Raw genomic sequence first — 12,169 nt, forward strand, 5'->3', positions numbered from 1 at the left:
TATATATATATATATATATATATATATATATATATATATATATATATATATATATACTACACGTGATCTGCGTGTGTATGAGGATATTTGAATGTGTGCATTCTTCATAGGGGTGTCCATGTATTTTTTGTTTACAGAAAATAAAAAAGAAATAAAAAGTCTGAGGGAAAAGTCAGAAAAGTAGTTCATGGTATTTCCTCCCTTCTATCGTAAAACCCACGGAGTTAAGTAGGCATTTGATATAGTATCTTTTGTTCTAACTTTATATCATGTTATTCAAAAGAAAGACACGATTCAATAAGGTCTAATAAGAAAAAAAAAATGTTTCTCACATTTCCATATTCCTGCCAGATGTATTCTTCCGCAAGCAGGTTTGACATTACGCTAGTGGTCGTTGTTGGTGAAAGACAAAGACAGGAATGCCTCTTCTTGTTTCTGTAATTAAACAACCCACATTTTTTTCCTAAAGGTTAGTACTGTTAATTTAGATACCAGGTTAGATCGTATATATTAAAATATCTTCAGATTTATTTTCAAATATAAAATTGAAGGTTACTTATGCAAAGTTGGTTAGCCTACTGTCTGAGTAGGCAGTTTCAAGACATTTTATCATTGACATAACTTCGTAGGTCCAATTGTTATGTACTGTGCAAACCCAGGGCCATAGCATAATGAATATTAGTTTTATAAGATACAGAACTTTAAACAATTAAAATGCTCTTTGATAGAGGATTCTTTTATGTTTTTTCCCGCTTATCTGAAATTATATTCTTATTTCCAATTATACAACGATATTTTGACATAGTATACTGAAGGGTTGTGACTAAACCTCGGTTAGTTGTAAGGTACCTGTAAATGAAAAAGAAAATCACAGGTCAGGTCTAGGCTACATACTTTTACCTAGTTAGTCTTTTGATCAAACTTTGATAGTAGCCTATGAACTGTTGAATAATTCATTGACATCTTTTCCTTTTATTACAAGTACACAATTAAACTATTGCTTCTCAAATATTGTTTGTATTGTGATATATTTTCATAAGTGAGAATTGTGTAGCTTGGGTGATTGTGTTTCTAAATGTCCCAGGTTGGTTTAGTCTGCAAATAATCTGTTTGGTGTCTTGGATCCTTAAAAACAAAAAAATCAGAATATGCATTGCATCTTTTAGGTAGGCCTAAACATCCAATAAGGCTTGTGTATGGATCACAACTCCTGGATTAAGGGGGGGACCCAAGTGAGAAATCTAGATTTCAAGGTAGGATTTAACACTGAGTGCAATGCATTAATTATGAAAGGGAGAACTTCATGGATTTCGTATTGATATCTATATGAAGATTCATTGCTAATTATGTAATATTACAAACAAATAAAAATCTACATGGTGTAAATAGGCTACATAACAAACTAGTCTCTTAGCCTAAGCATCAAGTGCTAACCTAGTTAGCAAGAACTTCTCCCCCACCTAGCGAGACCTAAGAAAATGCTAGTTGAATCAAGTTAGGTGGGTAGGCCTACATCCTGACATGACTTGACATAACCTAGTTTGCAACATTATATAGTGCAACAAAAATCATGGTCCAGACATCTTGGTAAATATATGATACTTTAATTTCTAGTCAAATACATGAACCATATATTTTCCTACTCGTTATCTTGTGTTCTATGCATTTCTGACCTTGATTGTAAGTGGACGAACATAGGCCAGACATGATTATTTAACACATTTGAGATTTGTAAAAGGGTACAGAACCTAACAAACCCACATAACCTAACCTAGTAGTTCCCAGGTCACAACCGCTAGCCGTGGGCAAGCCCCCTGACCCCCTTCCCAGGTCACAGACCCTAGCCGGGGGCAACCCCCGGACTCCCTTCCCATGTCACAAACCTTCCCAGGTCACAACCACTAGCCGGGGCAAGCCCCCGGACCCCCTTCCCAGGTCACAACCCCTAACCGGGGGCAAATCCCTGGACCCCCTTCCCAGGTCACAACCCCTAGCTGGGGGCAAGCCCCCGGACCCCCTTCCCAGGTCACAAACTAAAACTAAATCATAATTCACAAATATATCTTTACCTTAAGTTTGGGATGTCGAAAGCTGAAGGTCTTCCGTTGACAAAGGAAGAACTGTCACTGACCCTGTCATAGACATAGACGTAGATGGGTAGGGGTACAGTTTGACGGCTTGAAGCAGGAAATTATGTAAGCGCTCGGACCTCTTGTACTGGAAAAATAAGCACACTTAAGTTTGCTACTCATTGAAAAAAACGAAACTGAACATTAAAATACGTATTATAATAATGTTTACCTGGCGGATAGACATAACGAGATAAATATTGAATAAAATATACTTTTAGAATTCCGCCATGGAGAACGTAACTCTTGATATCCCGCCACAGCCTTTCGATGTTTTTAGTATGTGCACCTGTCTTGGGATCCACAAAATTTTCTGAATGATTCACAGCGAGGTGCACATACCTCGTAGTGGCGAGATCTTTGTATCCTTTCCATGAATCACTGTGGATTACGCTTCCCGCTTTGATATAACGTTGTATCAAGGGCACAAGGGTCTCGGCATTTCTTGGTTGGTCCACCAAAGGGACAAATTTTTTTGCTCTTCCGCTCCATGCCACCAAACACCCACACACCAGACAAAGGCCTACCTCTGTTATATTTCGACCTCCCAAACTTTGATTCATCCACTTCGACGACAATGCCAGGCCTACCAATAGCCGGCAAGTTCTCCCCGTTTATTTTCTCTGAAAAAGAGGGAATGTATCTCCCACTCCCTCAGAGAACAACTTTAACATATGGAAGCCATAATGAAACTGAAGAGAAAAGGGGATGGGGAAAGGTGTTGTAAAAGAACCACCGGGAACTTATGAAGAACTACTTGTAAGCTGTTAATTGGTTTGAATAAAACACCTGACAGATACGTCATTGTAAATGCACAGAAAGCTCCGCAATCCATGGAAAAAAACCAAAGTCCCCTTCAGTCTCTCAAATGTAAACAATGGACTTTAGAGTAAAAAACATACTTCAAATTTAAATCGACCGATACGTAAGTTATTATGCCCCAGCCCCCATTAAACATATAGAGAAAAACAACAAGCTAGCCAGCACTCGTCCATTTCTTAGAGCGAATATCGTTTTCGCTAGCAATTAAACTATCATTTATTAACCGACATCTTATTTATGGCCACCCTTTTAAAGCATTATCACAAGGCTACATATTATGTAAAAAAAAAAATGGTACTGCCTCATATGCTTAAACAAGATTCACTGCCTTTCCCTACCTTACCACATATCAAAATTTCAGGAATGGGTACGAACCTTAACTTAATCTAGGATGCTGTGTCGTTACCTAGCCAGACTACGGCAACCTCCTGTACCACCTGATGTGGCTTAAAATGCTGTAGGTAGAATCAGATTATGAGGATATTTCCCAAACTGACACACAATGCTGTAGATAGAATCAGATTATGAGGATATATCTCAAACTGACATACAATGCTGTAGATAGAATCAGATTATGGGGATATATCCCAATCTGACATACAATGCTGTAGATAGAATCAGATTATGAGGATATATCCCAAACTGACATACAATGCTGTAGATAGAATCAGATTATGGAAGCATACCGTAATGTACGACACAAATTCCTGTTAAAAACATAACTCGAATTGTTATCATAGCTTTACTCTACATTAATTTTTGTAATGTAGAAAATTATAGTTATGCTTGTTGAAACTTTACCTAAGGTACAACTGAAAAAGATTCCTGAAATAAAACTTGAAATCTGATTATAATCAAATATCTTGTCAAAATGCCATTTGCTTTATAAGAAGTGGTAGATTCCTAACAATTTGGGAATATTTTGTTATGAATTTGAATAAGCATGGTTAAAGAATGGGTTGCTAATATGTTTCTAATATTTTTCATCATTAATGTTGTAACTTTCTTTTATTTTGTTGTAATCGTTTTGTTGTTGTTGAGTGCACTCTCTCACTTTTCAGCAGTGGAAGTGCCCTGAAGGATATTACAAGGGAATTTTTTTTTAAGAATCTTAATATGTTTGTACCTTTGTAAAGTTAACTGGAGCATGAGCACTGTCTAACGGGTGCTTCCAACATACAGGAAACAGATGACCATTGCATGCCGAAATGAAAAGCCAGTACATTCCTGGGGTGTGGAGTCTAGGATGATTAGAATGTATTATTTTCGCCTGTGAAGTTGTTAGACCATTAAAATTCTATGCCATATGAAGTTTAGCCATCAGGAACCTTTAGGCCTAAAGATACTTAGGCCCAAGTATGCAAAAATATTTTTATAGTGTATATATATGCAGATATAAAGAATTATAGGTGAATTAGATATTCAAAAGAACTGTCGTACTATGAAATCACTGAAGTTCAATAGTAAATTAAAAGCAAACAATTACTGTACTTGATTTCAAAATAGACAATAGCCTAGGCCTAAATCCTGACTAACTATGTATATTGTAGTGCTGTGAGTTATTTTTCTTTGTTGGTATACTGATCCCGTAAACTAAAAAGGCTACCCTGTATGTTCTTGAAATGGTTCTTTTGGTAGTGCTTTAATTTTTTTCATTCTTCCAATGGTCTTAGTTATGCTTTGCTCACAAATAAACTATACCATTGCTTCTCTGTTTTGGCAAATGGTACATGGATATGCTGCACCCGGTATTAGTGTGGGTCATTATGGAAGTATTGTATTTACTTATAATTTATATTACGTTCGTCAAATGGTTCTCTCTCTCCCTCTCTCTCTTGATTTTGAATATGTATTTTTTATATGACATAAAGTTTTAAATAATAAAAAACCTGAAATGTCTTCTGTTCCGTAACTGAATACAAACCACGCTATTTACATGGGGTAATACTGTCATGTCCCCATACCCTGACGAGGTGGTATTGGGTAGTCCTAGCCTAGATTTCCTTCTAAAGAACTCCAGGTCAACTTCCTAGGACATGTCACTGCTCACCTTCACACACGACTTACGTAGGCCGCAGCAGCCCCTCAGTTGTCTGCGAGGCGCAGGGGCCCCAACCCTTGAGTTGCTTTATGAACTCGGGTTAGGGGCCCCCGGGCATGCCAAAGCCAGTATGGCAGGGACTTACCTCCCTTCCTAAGGGTTAAGTCACCCCATGTAAATAGCGTGGTTTGTATTCAGTTACGGAAAAAAATGACAAATTCGTAGATAATTTGTATTTTTCCTAACAATACAAACCTTAGCTATTTACAGGTATGTGCCCGCCAGCCCTGTCCCCCAAGATAAGTCCTACCTCTAAGTAAAGTGGATCATTCACCGGTGTGTGTGAGGGGGGAGGGGTAGCTAGCTACCCCTCCCTATCCCCCGCTAACTAGCGGTGGGGTAGGAAACCCTCGTTAAAACTTTATGGCTCGTCATCGGCTGTCGCCAAAGTAATTACCCCATGTAAATAGCTAAGGTTTGTATCGTTAGGAAAAATACAAATTATCTACGAATTTGTCATTTTAGTTTGCTTATTTAGGTCGTAGGCCAATACTAAACTCTTTAGACCAAACGTTGCTTAGGCATTTTGCAAGTTAGAATGGTACATACAGCCTATGAGTAGAACCCCTGGGGCTATAGGGTTTGAATCTTAGGCCTACCTCCCTTTCCCGTACAGTCCCTGGATGACACTTTTGTCTTTTCTAATCCTTGGCACTGTGTTGCCACTTAAGTAAAGAATTAGACGGCCTTTCAATTGCTCACTAACCTCTAGTCAATGAGACAAATGCTAATTTAAGTCTTATGAGAGATTGGCCCTGCTTGCCATTCTATCAAGCTCAGAATCAGGCTGGGCATTAGAGGGTTGGGTGTATTGTACCGCCTCAGTGCTCTGTCCACCTGTGGTGTCAGGAATAGTATTTTGTGTGTAGTGAGGCTCTTCGGATCACGACCCATAGTTTGCCTCCCAATTGTACGTCCTCAGATCCATTTCTGGATTTGAGCATTAGCATTCTAGGAAAAGAGGACACCTGTCAATAGGGGTTGTCAAACTTCAAGTGAATGGAATAGAGAGTCCCAGGGGTCTCATAACCTGTTGGACCTGGCCATGGTCAAATTTTCACCGAGTAAGTGTGTCACAGTATCAGCTGTTATTTGCAACTCCTTTATATCTTAAGAGTATGTGGACTAGGGCAGAGAACTACCCTGCCCTAGGTTCACGAGTGTTGTGCCTAGAAATGAGACACTTTGGCTTTCTAGGTCTTGATCCCTCCAATACTCCCTCTTCAGTCCAAATCTATTCCACTCCTACCTTCAAGATTTCACATGGATGCATTTACAGGTGGAACAATCTTGCATTCTTATGCAGGAAGCCTATGTATGGTCATTCTCCAGTTGTCTCCTGTCAGCTTCACAAGAAGTTGCCTTAGGGATAGAGTACATTCTTTTTCAGACAGTGTTCACTTGGAATTCATCTTATGTGAAAATGATGAACAACTAAGATATTCCTAGTTGTTGTATCAGCAAACTTAGGGTTGTAGCATACTGCTTCCTTATCTAGGAACCACTGAATCCTACATGGTAACAGAAATTAAGGTTGGCAGGGAAGGAATATGTGAGATTACTCCATTTTTCTTCCTCTATCAATGCGTCTATCTTCTCCTATTCTTAGTAGTATAAGGATCGTTGGCAGTATTTCACAAGAAGTTTCTTGGTACTTTTGGTGACTTTTCATTTCCTGGAGGAGGTGATAGGTGTTGCCAGGTAGCTGGTACTTCAGGGTTTTCTCAAGGGGATGGTGAGACCAGTACATCAGCTGCAGCTGTTACCCAGGTTTCAGGTGGAAGGTCCAGGCAAAAGTACCATTGGCAAGGTAAGGGTGAGCATATGCTGCGACCTTCATTGTTCCTGGTGTGGCATGGGAGGAACTCCATGGCCCTAAAGAAGCCACTTCACTCTCCAGGAGGTAGAATCTGAATTTCCACTAACCGGTAGCCTATTGCTGGATCTGGTCGAGGAGAGCCCAGTATGGCGGCTACTGCCTTTGATCTTTGATCATTTGCAGTCGAACAGTCCCACCAGTGACCAAGCACAAGCACCTTTGATCAGGTGAAAGAGAGTTGTTTGTCCCACACTCCCCATTTCTACTGTGACATAGGCGGAAGGTCCTTGCCTTTAGAAAGCCACTCAACTCTGCCATTAGCGAGTAATGGATCTTACCCGACCACGAGTACCCTTTGGCCTCATCAAGCAGAGAAAAATTCTGCTAGGCAGCTATGGCTGTTACACAGGTTACTGGTGAGCTGTCCCACATTGACCCATCACAATAGTCTTGGTAGGGTTAAGAAATATGCTTCCCTTGAAGTCAACTGGTTGCTTCAAGAAGGTAGTAGCGAAGCTAACCCTGTGACCTTCTGTCTACCCTTCCAATCCATACTAGATTTTGAGGGATACTTGGTGTTTTACCTAATCCTAGCGATATCCTGATCTGCTAGCTATTGGAGAGGAACGACTTGGCCTGGGTCTTCTCTCTCAGCTGTGCTTCACAGTATTCCATATCTGTAAAGTTACTAATGATAAGAAGTATAGGATTATTTATTGGTGTTGTTCATTGTTTATTTTTTGTTGATAGGTAATTTCAGATATGATTAAACTGTAAGCACATGATAGTTTATACATTAATACCAATGAATAGGAAGCATTAGATTTTGAAGGGTCCTTTTGTGTATTTATTAATCAAAGTTATGCTCGTTTTGTTTTATAAATATACAAAATTGTGGGTGAATTTTAAATATATTTTCCCTCTTCTTTTTTTTTCAGGTGCATCTTGAGCAGTGACCAATGGGAGACTGAAAATTAAAGGTTTATAAATTTTCTGCTCTTCAAGGAGAACGCACATCTTAAGCAATGAACGAGAGAAGACAGAAAATTGAGGTGTAGAATCTATAAAAATCCAGCTAGATGCAGTGACCGGAATTTTAAAGGTGAGGTTATTAAAGAGTATTGTTTGTTATAGAAAAATGTTACTGCGTTTCTAGATTAAGGTCAAATTGACTTTTAAATTGGATCAGGCCTTTTATGGGTTATGATGATTATTGATTACCAATGGATTGCATTAGGGCAAATAAGATTTTATTTAATTATCTGACAATTAGTTTTGCAAGGCAACATTCACTCGTTTATAAATTACAGTAGGATTGTCTCTATGCTGCATTGACAATTATTGATTTGACCGTTTCTAAATTTCACACACTGAAGGGGGTTGAAGGTTTTAAAGAATGTTGTTAGAAGACTAAAGTAGTATTGAACTACTTATGTATTAAGATGTTATTTAATTTCCGAAAAATTAGGATAGTGATGGATTTTCAGTGTAAGTTCCTACACAAATACAAACCCTCCTCCTTTAAGAGGAGTATATTTTCAGCTTGACTGGAACTCGGCTGATGAGATTTATAAAGAGGTGTTGGTAGTTACTGGCATGTGGTGGAGAACTCCACCCCTTTGCCAGCACACCAAGAAGTTGGTTTGATTACGGCCGCTTGGCTGTACATAAATACATACGCTCCGCGTCTCCCTATCTTGACGGTTTAACTCTTTTTCTTTCTCTTTATAGAGAAAAAATGCGTTTGTGATGAAGAGACGTGTGGGCATAGGATCCTGATCTAGGGTTACTAGACATATGTGCAGAACCTTCACGACCAGGAGCCATGTGGATCTCCATTCTTTGTGCATGTCTGGCATGGGGAATGACTGTTCGCAGTCTTCCTTACGAGTGTAAGGATTGGTGGTCAGGTGTATTTATTGGTGTTCACTAAGAAGGAAAAGAATGTAAAGCAGAACCATTCACTTTCAGGGTCATCCATGAAATTGAGGAAGTTTTCAGGTACATAGTTACTTTATATTGGCCCTACATGACAGCATATCCTTTACAAGGATATAGGATCTTGTGTGACCATCAGTCCATAGACAGTAACTTAGTTTAACCTTTAAGAATCTATTTCTCTCAACCCTGGACCCCCCTAAGGTCTAAGTGTCTTGACATGTCGAGATTTTAACCACCCATTAGGGCTATAGGCTTTCTCACCCCCTAATGATGAATCTCATATTAAATGACAAGAATTTGTATATGTGTGGGAACAAATGGCAGATTTTTAAAATAATTTGTATTTCTCTTGACTAAACACGAGTCCCGCAAATTTTACTTCAAGCCTCAAACACCCTGCATGCCTTTGGTGAAGGTCAAAGTGACCTCTCGGTGTGCTTCTTCATCACCCATTAGTAACTACTGACATCTCATTATAAATTTTTACAGCCAATTGTTCCGTAACTGAAATATAAACCACGCTATTTGATATGGGTTATTACTTCGGCGGAGCTGAATGATGAGCCATTAGAGTTTTATCAAGGGTTTACTACCCCACCGCTAGTTAGCAGGGGGTAGGGAGGGGTAGCTTGCTACCCTCCCGCCCCCCCTCACACACACTGGTGAATACTTCACTTTGCTTTTGGCTCGGGTGATGAACAGATGTGTCTGCTCTCACCCTCGCTTTGACTGCCATTAATCTGTTTTGCTTTTTCTTTCTACAGTGTGTGAAGTTGGCCTCTATTAATATGCGTACGTGTCCTGGTTTACCTGACCGCCCTGATGGGACCTTTATGTCGGCGGTAGGCACAGATCCTCACACCTTGTGTCCTCATTGTAAGGGCCAACGGTGTGAAAAGGGTAATGTATGCGGTGAGTGTAGGAAGTGGTCTCCCTCCCAGTGGAAGAGGTTTGCCCGGCGCTGGAAGAAGAGGTCCAAAAGTAATATTTCTCCTCCAAAGGCTTCTTTGAAGAGAGAAAATCCCAAGGCCTCTTCTTCTGTAGCCCAAACCTCCTCCGAAGCTCCCACTCGATCGGTCTCTTCCAAGAGGCCGTCGAAGGGGAGTGTAGACCGTTGTTCTGTTAACCGATCCCGGGGTGCGGGAGAGGTAGTTGCCTCCCATAGCGAGGCAGCTGCCCCTCCTCCCTCGGAGGAGGATATTGATTTCCCTGTGCCTAATTGTTATTTGTTACAGCTTTGGTCTTCCTTGGGGCTTCAGGGTTTGCCTTCCAAGGAAGCCCTGTTTAATATGATCAAGCTGGGAGCAGCTGTTAAACAATCGCCGGCGATAGCAGACGTAGATCCTCTGTCTATCGTCGACGTTGTTACAACGGAGGCCTCCGGTGTGTCGGATCAAACTGCTCCTCCTGTTGCTGAGGTAGCTGAAGGCTCTGATTCCCCCTCTGAACATCTTTCTAGGGTGGAACTTAGTCCCACAGTCTCTCCTGCTGGTGACTCTCCCCTGCGGGGGAGTTCACTTACAGAGACTCCTCTGCGGAGGCCATACGAAGGTCAGCTTGCTGATCCCACGGCCCCTAGAGGGCGTATAAAGCAGAAGGTTCGTCCTCCCCTTCGCCGTAGAGGACTTCCTTCTCCTCACAAGGGAGTTAGGAGGCGCCTTTTCGGCTCATCGGCCCCACAGTCCTCTGCGGAGGAGACTCATCGTTCACCGATCCTGCCAGCTGCCCCCTTAGACCTCTCCGAAGATCGTTCGCGATCTCCTTCGGTGGAAGGTCGTCCATCGGGACTCCCTGACCTGTCACCCTCCAGACCTGCTGTCCTGCCATCACCCTTCAAGGATGCTGATCCTGTCATTGTACAGGCACCGGTCCCTTCGGGGAACAAGGGACTTGAGTGCAAAACTGTGCCTCAGTCCCTTAAGCGCCAGGCACCCCCTGCGCGCCGTCTTGCTGCTGTTCCTGACTTAGTGCCACTGCACTCTCTTGTACGCGTGCGCGCTCCTGCTCCTGTTCTTACGCGCCAGGGTCCCTCTGCGCGCCCACGATCTCCTGCGCGCCCTCCTGCAGTTCCTGTTATAGCGCGCCAGCGCTCTCCTGTGCACACGCGCTCTCCTGCGCGCTAGCGCTCTCCTGCGCGCTAGCGCTCTCCTGCGTGCCAGTGCCCTCCTGCAGTTCCTGCTACAGCGCTCAAGCGCGCTCCTATTCGTCAGCGCTCTTCAGCGCGCCCGAATCCTGTTGCGTGCACTGCGTGCCCATCACAGCAGCACACGCCCTTATGCCCGCATCCTGATGCGCGTCATGCGCGCCCACAATCTCTTGTGCCCCCAGCGCGCCCTCGTTCTCCTCAGAGGCCAGTTCCTGCACCACCTGCGCGCCACCATGCAAGCTTACCTTTGCACTCTCATGAGGCTGCGCAATCGCGCCCTCGCCCCGTGCTTCCTGACACGCGCGCTCCACGCCCATGCGCTAGGAATATTTCTCCTGCGCACACGCGCCCAATAGTTTCGCCCGCACAGGATCATCAGCAGGTTTTTGCTCGCCCGCGCGAGCAGAAGGTTGCACAGGCTCCAGCTCCTATCCAGCCTTCAACCCCGCCCCACGTTCTAGCTCCTGCGTGCCGCACGCCCTCGCCATCACCTATGCGCGGTCACGCGCGCACGCGCGAATTTCCTTTCTCGCACGGTCCTTTCGCGCGCGATCCAGGGCAGGGCTCATCGCGCGACCACCAGCGCGATTTACGCCGCGATCGCCAGCGCGATCCCGCACGCGACTTCATGGGGCTTCAGGCAGACAGATCATCTTCTCGTTCCCCCCCCCCTCGCAAGCGCAGAACACCGCGCTCGCCGGAGGAGTGGAGGTTCCCGGACAGGTCTAAGGACACTCTTTCAGCTCCGTTTCAGGTGAACCCTCGTTTGTCGACTCCTCCTAGGGATCGATCGATCGATCCCCTTCCCTCCAGAGGTTGTGTCTGACAGCGCGACTGTCAGCTAACAACCCTGGTTTGGTACCATAGTCAGAGCTCTCATGCAGGCTTTTAAGCCTGTGTTCTCTGAACTAGGTCACAAAGCAGTGGCTACCTCGTCTCCCCTGAAGAGGATGAGAGGAGTCCCCTCCATGGTGACTTCTCCGAGGGCTAAGCTGTCTCCTCGGAAATCCTTGCGCAAGGCTCCCTCTCCCCCCCCCCACTTTCTCTCCCTTCCCTACGGACGAGGATTTCCCATCCTCAGGGGAGTCGGACGAGCCGGTCCGTTCCCCCATCGCACCAATGGGGGAAACTCCGCCTCTCCCTGAGGAGTCTTCTCACACGGGGTTAGAGAAGAGCCTGTATCCATCGTTGCTAGAGTCCTGTATCCCTCC

General features: G+C 43.4%; 1 long non-coding RNA gene across 1 annotated transcript in view; it reads left to right on the top strand.

The window, feature by feature from the left end:
- Positions 1-7,827: 7,827 nt before the first annotated feature.
- Positions 7,828-12,169, top strand: part of LOC137659575 (uncharacterized) — a 177,090-nt gene continuing 172,748 nt past the window's right edge. Inside the window, exon 1 of the long non-coding RNA XR_011047586.1 lies at positions 7,828-7,973. This is a non-coding gene — a long non-coding RNA (uncharacterized lncRNA). The remainder of the gene's footprint in view (positions 7,974-12,169) is intronic.

The sequence above is a fragment of the Palaemon carinicauda genome, chromosome 20, assembly GCF_036898095.1.
Source record: "Palaemon carinicauda isolate YSFRI2023 chromosome 20, ASM3689809v2, whole genome shotgun sequence".
In the NCBI taxonomy this organism is placed as follows: domain Eukaryota; kingdom Metazoa; phylum Arthropoda; class Malacostraca; order Decapoda; family Palaemonidae; genus Palaemon; species Palaemon carinicauda.